Source organism: Pogoniulus pusillus, chromosome 2 (assembly GCF_015220805.1).
Source record: "Pogoniulus pusillus isolate bPogPus1 chromosome 2, bPogPus1.pri, whole genome shotgun sequence".
Classification (NCBI taxonomy): domain Eukaryota; kingdom Metazoa; phylum Chordata; class Aves; order Piciformes; family Lybiidae; genus Pogoniulus; species Pogoniulus pusillus.
Genome location: NC_087265.1, coordinates 3,039,325 through 3,053,672, shown reverse-complemented (window position 1 = coordinate 3,053,672; position 14,348 = coordinate 3,039,325). Strand labels below are relative to the sequence as shown.

The following is a 14,348-nucleotide window of genomic DNA, read 5'->3' as shown; positions in this document are numbered from 1 at the left end:
TGCACACCCCCAGCTCCCTCAGCCTCTCCTCACAGGGCTGTGCTCCAGGCCCCTCCCCAGCCTTGCTGCCCTTCTCTGGACACCTTCCAGCACCTCAACATCTTTCTGAAATGGAGGGCCCAGGAACTGGACACAATACTCTGTGGTAACCCAAGTCTGGCCAGGAGGGCCAATGCCATTCTGGGGTATATTAAAAGGGTTGTGTCTAGTACATCCACAGAGGTTCTCCTGCCTCTTGACAGTGCCCTGCTGAGGCCACATCTGGAGTACTGTGTTCAGTTCTGGGCCCCCCAATTCAAGAGGGTCATAGAACTGCTTGAGGGAGTCCACCAGAGAACCACAAAGATGAAGGGAATGGAACATCTCACTTGCAGGGAGAGACTGAGGGAGCTGGGGCTCTTTAGCTTGCAGAAGAGAGAACTGAGAGGTGACCTCAGCAACGGTCACCAATATGCAAAGGTGAGTGCCAGAGGCATGCAGCCAGGCTCTGCTGGGGGATGCCAGTGACAGCACAAGGGGTAATGGGTGGGAGCTGAGGCCTAGGAAGTTTCGTATAAACATCAGGAGGATTTTTTTCCCTGTGAGAGTGACAAAGCACTGGAACAGGCTGCCCAGGGGGGTTGTGCAGTCTCCCTCTCTGGAGGTATTCAAAGCCCACCTGGACATGTCCCTGTGTGATCTGGTAGAGGTGATCCTGCTCTGGCAGGGGGGTTGGACTGGCTGAGCTTTGGAAGTCCCATCCAGCCCATGACATTCTGTGATTGTTGGATTTGATGATCTTAAGATCTCATCCAAGCAAAATGACTTTCTGAGTCTATAATTCCATATTCTCTATCTGGGTCTTAAGATCTGTTACTGCTGGAATCACAGTGATGTGGACACCTTTGGAGTATATATATCAGGGTGTTGATGCCACATCTGTATTCCATTTAGCAGAACATCACTCCTGATGTGGTTTAACAGATGATACATGAAACTAATCATGCAAAGCACAGAACTGCATGGGCTGCTAGCTGCCACAAGCACACAGACATACACAGGCATCTATATTTGTAATGCAATTTTCTGTCATCCTTTAAGTCCATGCAGTAGATATACACATTTCAAATAAAAAGAACACCATTAAAGGGTTTGCTTAGGCTTATAAAGGCATCCTTTCACTCCCATTACCTGTATTATTCTTAGCAGAGAAAGACAGAGGTCCTTTGCCAAAGTTTCTAGGCCACAAACGTTATCTGCAGCAGAACGAAATCCATCTGCTGTCACCTGATGCATAGCAGCTCAGTTGGCAACCTATGTCTTACATTAACATAAAGATGAAATGGTTCTTCTCCTGATCAAGGCAGCATATATCTACCCTAGCTTTGAATTATTATGCTTCATATCACTTAAAGGAAGGACACTCTAGTGGTGACACTGCCTTTGGTGTATGAATTATTTGCTGCACAAAGAATACACCAGGAGCTGGTGTGACCAGGGCTTGTGGCCAGGGAAGAGGAGATCGAGGAGCTCATAGGTCAAATACTTCACTGCACAAAGAGTATACCAGGAGCTGGTGTGACCAGGGCTTGTGGCCAGGGAAGAGGAGATCGAGGAGCTCATAGGTCAAATACTTCACTGCACAAAGAGTATAGCAGGAGCTGGTGTGATCAAGGCTTATGCCCAGGAAAGAGGAAGACTGAGGAGCTCATAGGTCAAATACTTCACTGCACAAAGAGTATAGCAGGAGCTGGTGTGACCAAGGCTTATGCCCAGGAAAGAGGAAATTGAGGAGCTCATAGGTCAAATACTTCACTGCACAAAGAGTATAACAGGAGCTGGTATGACCAGGGCTTGTGGCCAGGAAAGAGGAAATTGAGGAGCTCATAGATCAAATAATTCACTGCACAAAGAGTATAGCAGGAGCTGGTGTGACCAAGGCTTATGCTCAGGAAAGAGGAAGACTGAGGAGCTCATAGGTCAAATACTTCACTGCACAAAGAGTATACCAGGAGCTGGTGCTACCAGGGCTTGTGCCCAGGGAAGAGGAGGTTGAGGAGCCCATAGATGAAACAGCTTTAGAGGACCAGGCAGATTTCTGGAGCTGTGAGTGAACAGTTAGTTTGGTTTGTACTCAGAAATGGAGAAAAAAACAGTAAATATCTGCTCATTGAAGCCCTTGTGGCTAAGAATATGGCTTTAAAAATTCTGAGTGTCAAGACAATTTGTTCATAGTACTTCTACCTGACCCTGAATATTGACTGGGCAATAGTTTTAAACTAGAGAAGCTTAGATTTAGGTTGGATTTTAGGAAGAAGTTCTTTACTAGGAGAGTGGTAGATCACTGAATCAGGTGGCCCAGGAATGTGGTGGAGGCCCCATCCCTGACATTCCAGGTCAGGGGTGGTGGTGCTCTGAGCACCCTTACCTAGTTGGGTGCTCTGAGCAACCTGAAAGGACATTGTGGAGAGGCTGCTGCTGGGCTCTGCTCACAGGGAATTGGGAGACAGAAGAAGGGGGAATGGCCTCAAGCTGAAGCTGGGGAGGTTTAGATTGGACATTAGGAAAAGGTTTTTCATGGAGAGAGTGGTCAGGGACTGGAATGAGCTGCCCAGGGAGGTGGTGGAGTCATCCACCCTGGAAGTGTTTAGGGATCATTTGGTTGTGGTGCTTAGGGATATGGTTTGAAGTGAATCTTGTTGAGTAGAGTTCTAGGTTGGACTTGGTGATTCTGAAGGACCTTGCCAGCCTGCATGAATCTGTGATTTTCTGTGATTGATGCTGTCTTTAAAGGGATGCTGTGGCTTTTATAGATGGCCTTGCTATAATTGACTTCAGTGAACTACACATGAGAAGGTTTTACCACTGTGATTCCAGATTAAATACAGTACTGCATCCAGTTCTGGAGCCTCTATTGCAAGAGGGCTGTGGAGAAGCTGGAGAGTGTCCAGAGCAGGGCCACGAGGATGTTTACAGGGCTGCAGCAGCTCTGCTGTGAGCACAGACTGAAAGAGTTGGGGCTGTGCAGGCTGGAGAAGAGGAGGCTCCCAGGTGACCTTCTGGTGGCCTTCCAGGATCTGAAGGGGGCCTACAAAAAAGCTGGGAAGGGACTTTTTAGGCTCTCAGGGAATGACAGGACTGGGGGGAATGGAGCAAAGCTGGAGGTAGAGAGATTCAGAGTGGACATGGTGTGGAAGTTGTTGAGCATGAGAGTGGTGAGAGGCTGGAATGGGTTGCCCAGGGAGGCGATTGAGGCTCCATGCCTGGAGGCAATTAAGGCCAGGCTGGATGGAGCTGTGGCCAGCCTGATCTAGGGCAGGGTGTCCCTGCCTGTGGCAGGGAGGTTGGAATATGATGATCCTTGAGGTCTCTTCCAACCCTGACTGATTCTATGATTCTATTCTAAAGCTACATCTGGGCTAGGAACACCTGCCTTGGTGTTGCAGCTTCTTTTGGGTTCCATCCCCTAAACACAGCCAGAGAGAAGCTACAATTAAGCCACAAGTTAGGTGGTAGGCAGGAACGATAGGATTGCCTCTGCCTGGCTGAAAGTGAGATTCTGAGAGCTCTGAGCACAGAAGGTACACAAAGGGAATTGAACTTGGCCTGTGAATCAGGCCCTGGGGTTCTCAGTTCAATCCAGCCACAGCCACTGCATCAAATATCTCAGCAACGTGGCAGGACCTGCTTCTTGTGCCTGTGCAATCCAACAGTCTGCTTCTCTGAAACAATGCAAACACTCTGCTTTTCTCTATCATCTAACTCCAAGCTATAAAATGACATATTTGGCTCATCTGTAAAAAAAAAATGCCCAGGAGAGCCACGATGCTCTTTCTAAGAGCAGCAAGACTTATTTTTTAAGCACATAATTGCATTGTTATCCTTTAACTCACCCATTTTTAATAGCCAGAGTAAGTTGTTTTCACCTCCAAGGCTGACACTCTTGGTTTTTCCTTATGCTTGGGTCTCAACTAGCTGAGATGAACTCTTCCATGTGCTATCAGTTTTTTTTGGCAGCCATTGGACTTGTGTACCCATCAGGACTGCATCTTCTGAGAAGAGAAAGAATGAAGAAAAAGTCATTTACCCAGTTAATTCTGTAACCATCGATTCCAGTGTAAACCCCTTCCTCTTTATGAGATTAATTTTGTTCTTCCCATGTCCCACAGAAACAGCCTGTGCCCAGAGAAAAGCTGCTATGAAAGGGATACAAATGAAGCTACTTAGATAATTGTAATTCCAGTCAGACACTGGCACCATGTAGTTCATGTTTTGTCATAAGAGGCAAATTTCTGAGATCAAGCCATCGTTCTAAAGAGTGCAACACAAAAACTCACTCCCCCAAACACTACAGAGAAAGTAGATTTGGCTCTGGTAAGCTGGGGCATACCTGGGACTTCGCTCAAGATCTTTCAATAAGTGGGAGTTTTCTCAATGTGAGAAGAAGAGCACCTGCATAAGCCTCATGGTGCTAGTGTTTAAGGTATATTTATCCTCAACGTGAGGACCTCTCGCCCCTTTGGTCCACCAGCAGATGGTTTGGAAGGCTAAAGATAGCCATGCAGTCCTGAGCACTGCATTACAAATGCCTGCCCTATATTTGAGAAGCAACATCAAATGAAAGCCTCACCAGTTTCATGTGTTTTGTAGTGGAATCACAGCAGAAGGATTTCCTCCCCCCCCCCTTTTCTCTAATCAAAGACTGATTAATTAATTCTCATTATCTCCATCTCTGTCACAAAGATAGCATGGTGACACTGTCAGAAGGCTGTTGTAATTTGCCTCGGGCATGGCTGTAATTTGGTGGTGAAATGATCACTTGCTATTTTAGTAGGTCTCATCACCCCCATGCCCACAGAAAAATGCTCACAGACAAGAGTTGTGCACACCAGTAGGATGGGAAGAGGTTGTAAAACCAGTAAAAGCCTTCATAAAGAGCAGAGACCAAATCACTGCCTCAGCTATTTCCACAATGGCACTAAAGGTGGCCTCAGACCAAGGCAGGACAGAAACCAGGCTGAAAAACTACAAAAGCTCTTTTCTACAGCGAAATGTGCTCAGGGAACACTTCTATGCAGCAGCTGCTTTTGGGGCAGAGAGAAGAGTGAATCAAAACCCTCTTCCTAGCAAACTTGCAGAGCAGCAGCCTGCTAAGAGTGACCACATCAGGAAACAGCTCTCACCACAGCTTCATCAGGATGAGCTGAGACAACACCATGAATGTGGGAGACCAGTAGGACCCGATTGTTCCTGGCATCCATAGACAATTGAAACCACATTGCCTGAATCCCCCTCAAATCACAAGGTTAATGCAGATCCAGCTTTCAACTCAGTCAGCTACATAAACCAGACGAGGTACAGCGAACAATGGCTCCTGCGGGTGTCCCAGTTTCCACCAACAATGTTAGCCACATTGGTGGTGACTCAATTTGTTTCCATCATATGCTCTTTGGAGTCGCCTCTGGCAGCTTTAATTTTCATGCTCCTTTTCCAAATGAGCATCATCCAACTGCAGCAAGAAGAGTTGGCACCCAGCAAAAAGCATATGAAGCTCCTTGTTCATATTGTACCTAATCATTCCCAGTTTGAGGCTTTCTCCTCTTCCTCTTGACCCTTGTGGCTCAGTATCAGAGTTCAGCTCAGAGCATGGCATCTTCCTGTTCTTCTTGTTCTGTAAAGAAAAAGGAGTCAGCAATTAGCCATGTATAACAATAAAAGCCAAAAGTGGCTAAAAATGCATAGTTATCCTATGCAGAGAGGTGATTCTGCCACTATACTCTGGTGAGACCTCACTTGGAATATTGCATCCAGTTGTGGAGCCTTCAGTACAGGAAGAAATGGACCTGAGGTCCAGAGGAGGGCAACAAAACTGATCAGGAAATTGGAACACCTCTGCTACAACTACAGGATGAGAGAGCTGGGGCTGTTCAGCCTGGAGAAGATTAAGCTCCAGGGAGACCTTCAGTACCTGGAGGGGGCCTATGAGAAGCATGAAGAGAGACTGTTTACGAAGGCCTGTAGTGATGAGAAGAGGAGCAATGGTTTGAAATTAGAGAAGGAGAGATTTAGGTTGGATGTTAGGAACAAGTTCTTTACCAAGAAGTTGGTGGAGCACTGGAATGGTTTGCCCAGGGGAGGTATTAGAGACCCAATTCAAAATGATGCTCAACAGGGCTATGGACAGTCTGATCTAGTGGAGGATATTCCTGCTTACTGCAGAGGGTGTTGGACTGGATGAGCTTTAGGGTTCTCTCCCAACCCAAACCGTTCTATGATTCTATGTATTGAGCTGTCCTACACCATCTTTATCACAGAATCATAGAATCAACCAGATTGGAAGAGACCTCCAAGCTCACCCAGCCCAACCTAGCACCCAGCCCTGGCCAATCAACCAGACCATGGCACTAAGTGCCTCAGCCAGGCTTTGCTTTAACACCTCCAGGGATGGTGACTCCACCACCTCCCTGGGCAGCCCATTCCAATGCCAATCACTCTCTCTGCCAACAACTTCCAGCCTAGACCTACCCTGGGCACAGCTTGAGACTGTGTCCCCTTGTTCTGTTGCTGCTTGCCTGGCAGAAGAGCCCAACCCCACCTGGCTACAGCCTCCCTTCAGGTAGTTGTAGACAGCAATGAGCTCTGCCCTGAGCCTCCTCTGCTGCAGGCTGCACACCCCCAGCTCCCTCAGCCTCTCCTCACAGGGCTGTGCTCCAGGCCCTTCACCAGTTTCATTGCCTTTCTCTGAACACCTTCCAGTACCTCAACATCTCTCTTGAATTGAGGAATCTTTAGTGCAGAAGCATCAAAGTCCTCAGGAGAAATAACACAAATCTGCAACTGACCTCAATGAAGACACCAAAACGAATCCTCTTTCCCTGTGCAAGATGTCGTAACTTGAAGTTTGCCTCTCCCAGCATTATTTGTTTAATAGAAATATTTTCTGTACCACCTGGTTCTGGCAGAAAGTCAGAATTTGCATTTATATGAGGTAGTTTATCAACTATAACATACAGAAGTCTGTTAAGTACACATTGCATTTTGTTTGTGAGAAAATCTGTTTGTATTTAATGTAGTTTTTAAATTAACCTTAATGAAAGCTTCTGAAAATTGTTGTTCTAAGCATTTGAAATATGCAGCAAGAAGTAGTGGAAGACATAAACATGTTTTCCATTATATGTTATCAGATAGTCCAAAATTACTACAAAAAGAATGTGGGGCTATGTTAAATTAGAAAGATAAGCAAGCATTTAGTTAAAAGGCAATGGTCTTTAGAAGACTAAAGCATCTGACAGTTAACCCCAACATCTTCTGATCTCCTACCAGGAGTAGTAGAGCACTCGCAGCATACAGTAAGGTGTTTAATCATTGCCATGGCTGTGATGAAGAGCAAAGAATGTTTCACAGAAAGCCTGGGGTTGGTGTTTGTTTAGTCCAAAATTTAGAGAGCAGGCAACCCAGGACCACTTTTTAGGGCATTATTGAACAGATATCTAATGTGATTTGCTCCCAAATGGCAAAGCTCATTCAGTTCCAACCCCCTGCCACAGGCAGGGACACCTCTCACTGGAAGAGGTAGCTCAAGGCCTCATCCAACCTGGCCTTCAACACCTCCAGAGAGGGAGCAGCCACAACCTCCCTGGGCAACCTGTGCCAGTGTCTCACCACCCTCACTGCAAAGAGATTCTTCCTGACATTCAGTTTCAATCTCCCCTCTGCCAGTTTAAACCCATTACTCCTCATCCTGGCATCACAAGACTTTGTAAATTGTCCCTCCCCAGTCCTCCTCTAGGTCCCCTTCAGATACTGGAAGGCCACTCCAAGGTCTCCTCCAAGCCTTCTGCTTCCCCAGGCTGCAGAGCCCCAACTCTCTCAGCCTGTCCTCATAGCAGAGCTGCTGCAGCCCTCTGAACGTCTTCATGGCCTCCTCTGGACTGGGTCTAACAGTTTCATGTCCTTGCATCATTAAGGCATCATCAAGTCCAACCAAGAACAAACCCCCCATTATCAAAATAGTATTTGCTGTTGCCTTCTGCTGTTTGCTCATTAATTTTGTTCTTTAGCATAATATGGACTGCTTTGTGTTGATAGTTTCAGTGAAGACTCCACAAAGAACACAATATAGGAAGAAAAGAAACTCCTTGGCATTATGGCTCTCTTTCCATCTTTTCTTCATATATCCAATTAAGTTTATTGCAACAAATAGAAGTGTGGAAAAACAGCCAAAGAAGGAGAAGCATCAACAGGACATGGAGCATACCATGTGGGAAGTGAGACTAGAGCAGAGCAGTACCTAAGAACCTCACTGAGGGGTTGCTGTAACAATAATCATTTAACTACCAGCAATAAAAGCATCACTGGTAATGATCAAGTAAGGGAAGGAAAATCTGACTAAGGACTTTGCCTTACTATTCTGGTAACCCTTTGCATAAAGCGAATTCAGTCAAATCAGGTTTTAATCAGGGTGATACTTTTTTCTTCTGGAGAGTCTTGCTTCCCAACACTTTCTGGCACTTAACCAGGGCTTGAATAAGATTCCCACATCGAGTCTTGAGTCCAACCTCCTTTTCATAAGCAACTGCCTGGGACAACAGGAACACTGAAGAGTTTTTCTCAGAATCTCATCACTTTCCTGAGAGATATAAAAATGGGGCAATAAGCCATTAGGTGATTAGACAGCCACAGCTTTTAAGACAAATTAAAAATGTTAAGCTCTAGATGCTGGAAAGAGGAAAGAATGTATCTAAGTTGAAGCTTATCCTCAACCTTCAGGTCTTTTGGAGGGGCAGCTTTGAAGGTCACCAGGATGTGCGATCCTTATAGACATATTCCACAGCCTAAATTTCAGACCAAGCTGAGTAGATCCACATCTAGCCAGGCAGACCACCTCCAGCTCCAAAGGGAAGCATCTGAATCTTCTCTTTGACTCCATTTAACTTATATATTCTTACTAATGCCTTGCAAAATTGAATATTTCCTTGGTTTTGTTGAGTAGATCCACATCTAGCCAGGCAAATCAACTCCACCTTCAAAGGGAAGCATCTGAGTCTTCTCTTTGACTCCATTTAACTTATATTTTCTTACTAATACATTGCAAAATTGGGTCTTTCTTTGGTTTTGTTTCAGAGCAGGGCAATCTCTTTGTCATCTAGATCATGGAACACTGGAAAAGTTGTTTTGGATCATGTTGTCAGTATCTTGTTTAAAGGGAATGATTTTCTCTGAGTTACAGATCTCTCCCCTCATAGGGTGGTCATAGAACACCAATTCTGCTTCACATTAAAAGTGCATTGTTTAATAGCTGCAGAGAAAAAGAAATAAAAAGAGAAGGAGTTGAAAATCTGCAGTGTGAACATTTTGCAGTAGGGTAGAAACCAATCCTAAATGCCACATTTTCTGTGTTTGCAGGCTTCAGGCTCTCTATGAGTACTTGAAAGGAGGTTGCAGCAAGGTGGGTGTGGGTCTCTTCTGTGACAAATGATGAGATGAGAGGAAATGGCCTCAAGTTGCACCAGGAAAGGTTTGGATATTAGAAGAAACTTCTTCACTGAAATGGTTCTCGATCATTGGAACAGGCTCCCCAGGGGAGGGGTTGAATCTGCATCCCTGGGAGTGTCTAAAAGAGGCAAAGATGCAGTGCTGGGGGACATGGTTTAACACAAGACTTGCTGAACTAGTGAGTGGAGATGATGATCTTAAAGGACTTTTATAATGGAAAGGATTCTGTGGTGCAGTGCTGGGGAACATGGTTTAACACAAGACTTGCTGAACTAGTGAGTGGAGATGATGATCTTAAAGGACTTTTATAATGGAAAGGATTCTGTGATTCAATGGGATAGGGAATGCTGCTTTCCTGGGTATCATGGGGAACAAATCTGTTCTGGGAATGCTGAGAAACCAGCCTGGGTGAAGGGAAGACCTCAGAACAATAGCAAAGAGCTTGAGGACATCTTCCATGAATAAGAAAGTTCTTGGCATGCAAACCAGCTACACTTAGGAAAAGTTCTCTGTGCCTTTCCTAACCAGCTGAAGGAGAATAGTTTTAGGCTTTTTACTTTGAGAGCTGAAGTGAACAGAAGTTGCTTATTCTTCGGACACTGTGGGGAAAAAGATGGAAGTGTGCTTTTGAGGGTAGGCCAAAAAACAATTAAGGCAATTCCATACTGTAAAGGAATATGTTCTGCTATTCCTGAAGGAAGACTTTTGGCCGGGTAGAACCGATGACAAATATTTGTTTTCTTCTTTATATGTTAATAGTAGGCAGTGTTGAAAACACTTATCAGTATTTATATCTCATATTTAGGCTGCCATTTTCATAGAGCCATAGAATGGTAAGGGTTGGAAGGGACCTCTGGGGATCATCAAGTCCAACCCCTCTGCCAATGAAGGACCACCTAGAGGAGGTCACACAGGAGTGCATCCATATGGGTCTTGAAAGTCTTTAGAGAAGGATACTAAACAAAGTCTCTGTGCAGCCTGCTGCACTGCTATGTTGCTCTCACAGTAAAGAAGAATTTCCTCACGTTGAGGTGGAATGTCCTAGGTTCCAGTTTGTATCCATTGCCCCTTGTCCTATGGCAGGACACCACCAAAAAGGAGCTGGCACATTCTTCTTGACACTCACTCTTTGAAGAGTTATAAACATTAATGACATGTTCTCTCAGTCTTCTTTTCTCCAGACTAAACAGCTCCAGGTCTCTCAGCCTCTCCTCTTTAGACAGGTGTCCTAGTCCCTTCTCCATCTTTGTGACCTCCATTAGACTCTCTCCAGTATATCCCTGTCCTCTTGAACTGGGAAGCCCAGAACTGGACACGATACTTGAGTTATGGGCTTACTAAGGCAGAGTAGAGAGACCTTCCCTTGCCCTGCTGGCCACACTCTTCATAATGCAGCCCAGGATACCATTGGTATTCTTGGCTACAAGTCCACACTGCTGTCCCAAATTTGACTACATTTAGTGCAGAACTTTTTCACATGTTCATATAACACATTTTTGTTTTAAGAAACTGAAGCAAACATAATGGCAGACTGGAAAATAGGATGAGGTTGTGACTGTTCCCTCCCTGAAGGTGTTCAAGGCCAGGTTGGATGAGGCCTTGAGTGAGCTGTTCCAGTGGGAGGTGTCCCTGCCTATGGTGGAGGGTTGGAACTAAATGATCTTTGAGGTTCCTTTCAACCTAAACCGTTCTATTATTCTGTGATCCTATGATTCTATTATTGTGATCCTATGATTCTATTATTCTGTGATCCTATGATTCTATTATTCTGTGATCCTATGATTCTTTGATTCTATGAGTCTGTGATTCTATGAGGAGACGTTTGGGACAACTTTGGAAAGATCTGGGGTTGCATCACTAAAGCCAAACGATGTAAATTTAATATAATGAGGAAAATAAACCTGGGAAAATATGCTGGGACTGCAGGGTTATGGCCCATGACACAGAAGGGAAAGAAAGATCTTTGAGCAGGAAAGTATTTGGCAGCCTTTCTGCCTTAGCTGGCTGAGAACAGTGAGAAGCTAATTCAGTCAGTGGGTAGGAGCGGCAGCTCGCGGTGAAGACTTGGGAAACCAAAGGCAATCCCAGTGAACTATCAAGAAATGAATACTTTTACAGTATTCAAAGTTATTATGTAAGACTAGGGTCAAAATTGAAGATAAGAAGCTGATGCATCACAGCCTTAGCAAACAGTCAGTGTTAATATGTTTGCATAGATAAGGCAGATTTGGCGTAGTATACGGGCATGAAAATGAGGAGCCAACACGAGCTGAAACTGAGCTCAGAGCACCACTGCCAAGAGATGTAATTCTTGTCTTCATCTCCTTTGAATATCAAGGTTTATTTAGTTTACAAACATATGGGCTTTCAAAGCTATTACAACTGTGACACTGATTTAGAAGCTAGAAACACGCAAGAGGTTAAGATTAGAGCTGGCCAGAAATTTTCTTACCAAACAGAATTTTGCGTTTTAGCCAGGAGTAGTTGAGACAACTGAGCCTTACAACATCATCCTGCCAGGTGAAAAAATGACTCTCTTGACAAGCACAGTGCTGCTGGGATGAGCACTTTGGGATTCTGTGTTTACATTATGGAGTGTTGGTGTTATTAGTAAGGAGTGATGTGATAAGGAGAGCTGCGGCTTTCAATCGCCCAGACAAAGGGAGGCCACTCTGGAAGCTGCTACCACCCTTGGATTTATCCAAACTACAAGAGACTTGCTCATGCCTTCATGTCTTACCCCACACTCACAACCTGTGCTTTTTCAAACGTTTGATGAGGAGAGACTGAAGGAGCTGGGGGTGTGCAGCCTGAAGAGGAGGCCCAGGGCAGACCTCATTGCTGTCTACAACTACCTGAAGGAAGGCTGTTGCCAGGTGGGGTTGGGCTCTTCTGCCAGACAACCAGCAACAGAACAAGTGGACACAGTCTCAAGTTGTGCCAGAGGAGATGTAGGCTGAATGTTGGGAGAAGTCGTTGTCAGAGAAAGTGATTGGCATTGGAATGGGCTGCCCAGGGAGGTGGTGGAGTTGCTGTCCCTGGAGATGTTCAAGAAAAAAATGGATGAGGCACTTAGTGCCATGGTCTAGTTGATTGGCCAGGGCTGGGTGCTAGGTTAGACTGGATGAGCTTGGAGGTCTCTTCCAGCCTGCTTGATTCTATGATTCTATGATGTGAGACAAACGTTCTTTACTATGAAGGAGGCAGAACACTGTAAGAGGCTGCCCAGGGAGGTGGTGGATGCCTCATCCCTGGAGAAATTCAGGGTCAGGCTTGATGGAGTTCTGAGCAACCTGACCTAGTTGGGCATGTCCCTGCTGCCTCCAGGAGGGTTGGACAAGATGAACTTTAAGGGTGCCTTCCAACCCAGCACATTCTATGACTCTGTGATTCACCAAAACTGAAACACAAACATATCTAAACTTAATGAAAACGAGCACAGTGCAAAAAGAGAAATCAAACAAAACCTTACTTTGTCAGAAAAAAATGTTCTGTCTATCAAATTAATGTCCAAATATAATAATAGTAATAATAATGATGGAATAATGATGGAATAATAATGGGCTGCTACTACTTGGAATAATGATAATGGAAAATGAAAGAAGGATGAAAGGAGAAAAAAAGGAAGAAGGAAGGAAGGAAGGAAGGAAGGAAGGAAGGAAGGAAGGAAGGAAGGAAGGAAGGAAGGAAGGAAGGAAGGAAGGAAGGAAGGAAGGAAGGAAGGAAGGAAGGAAGGAAGGAGAGAGAAAGGAAGGAGAGAGAAGGGAAAGGAGGAAGGAGAGAGGATGGAAGGAAGGAGGGAGGAAGGAAGGAAGGAAGGAAAGAAGGAAGGGGGAAAAAAGGAGAGAGGAAGGAGAGAAAGAAGAAATAAAGGAGAAAGAAAGGAGAGAGGAAGGAGAAAATATGAGAGAGGAAGGAGAAAGGAAGGAGAGAGGAAGAAGAAATAAAAGAGAAAGAAAGGAGAGAGGAAGGAGAAAGGTGGAAGGAGGAAGGAAGGAGAGAGGAGGGAACAGAGGAAGGAGAGAGGATGGAAGGAAGGAGAGAGGTAGGGAGGAAGGGAGGAAGGGAGGAAGGAAGGGGAAAGAGAGAGGAAGGAGAGAGGAAGAAGAAATAAAGGAGAAAGAAATGAGAGAGGAAGGAGAGAGGAAGGAGAAAGGAGAAAGAAAGGAGAAATGAGGAGGGAAGGAAGGAGATGAAGAAGGAAGATGAAGAAAGAAGAATTACAATAACAGTGATAGCAATGATGATGATAATGATAATAATAATAATAATAATAATAATAATAATAATAATAATAATAATAATGTAAATCACATCTATAGACCTTTTTGCACACTTAAAACCCTGCCACAGATGAAAAGTCACCCAGCCAAGAAGTGCAATCCTTTGGTCAATCACTGCTATGCACTCAAAGAATGTGGAGTTTGAGCTGAATTCACCTAGATGTAGGGGATTATATAGGCAGAAGCCCAGATTACACATCCAAGAGCACTGAATAGCACGTGTGTGTGTGCTCCAGCTCTGAAAGCTGCTTAATGCTTAAAGTCATCTATGCTTTATAAAAAAGGGGGGATGGAAAACCAAATCAAAGCAAAAAAACAACCACCAAAAAAGCCCCAGAAAAAACCTGCTGCTGCAATCTGACAGTATGTCTCTGGATTGACAGGTCAGAGGTTAAATCCAGATGAGGGTCACTCAAGCCTGGTGTTAGTCTAAATGAGCCCAGCATTAATGCTGAAAAATCCCGGCAGTGAGCTCACCACCTGTCTGCGGCAGCAATCCGGGCGCTGCAGGGGCGCTGCGAACTTGGGGCGTGCTTTGCACTCGCAGCACTTGCACGCTGCTAACTCAGGACGAAGCAAGCAATCTGCCTT

At 45.0% G+C, this 14,348-nt stretch overlaps 1 long non-coding RNA gene across 2 annotated transcripts in view; it reads right to left on the bottom strand.

Annotated features, from left to right (window-relative positions):
- LOC135187508 (uncharacterized) overlaps positions 1–14,348 on the bottom strand; it is a 30,007-nt gene that overhangs the window by 15,262 nt on the left and 397 nt on the right. The window contains exons 2-4 of one of the 2 annotated variants that reach the window (XR_010307352.1): positions 8,386–8,608; positions 5,550–5,650; positions 3,873–4,031 (exon numbers count right to left, since the gene is read on the bottom strand). This is a non-coding gene — a long non-coding RNA (uncharacterized LOC135187508). The remainder of the gene's footprint in view (positions 1–3,872; positions 4,032–5,549; positions 5,651–8,385; positions 8,609–14,348) is intronic. The other variant, XR_010307354.1, reaches the window with a different exon arrangement.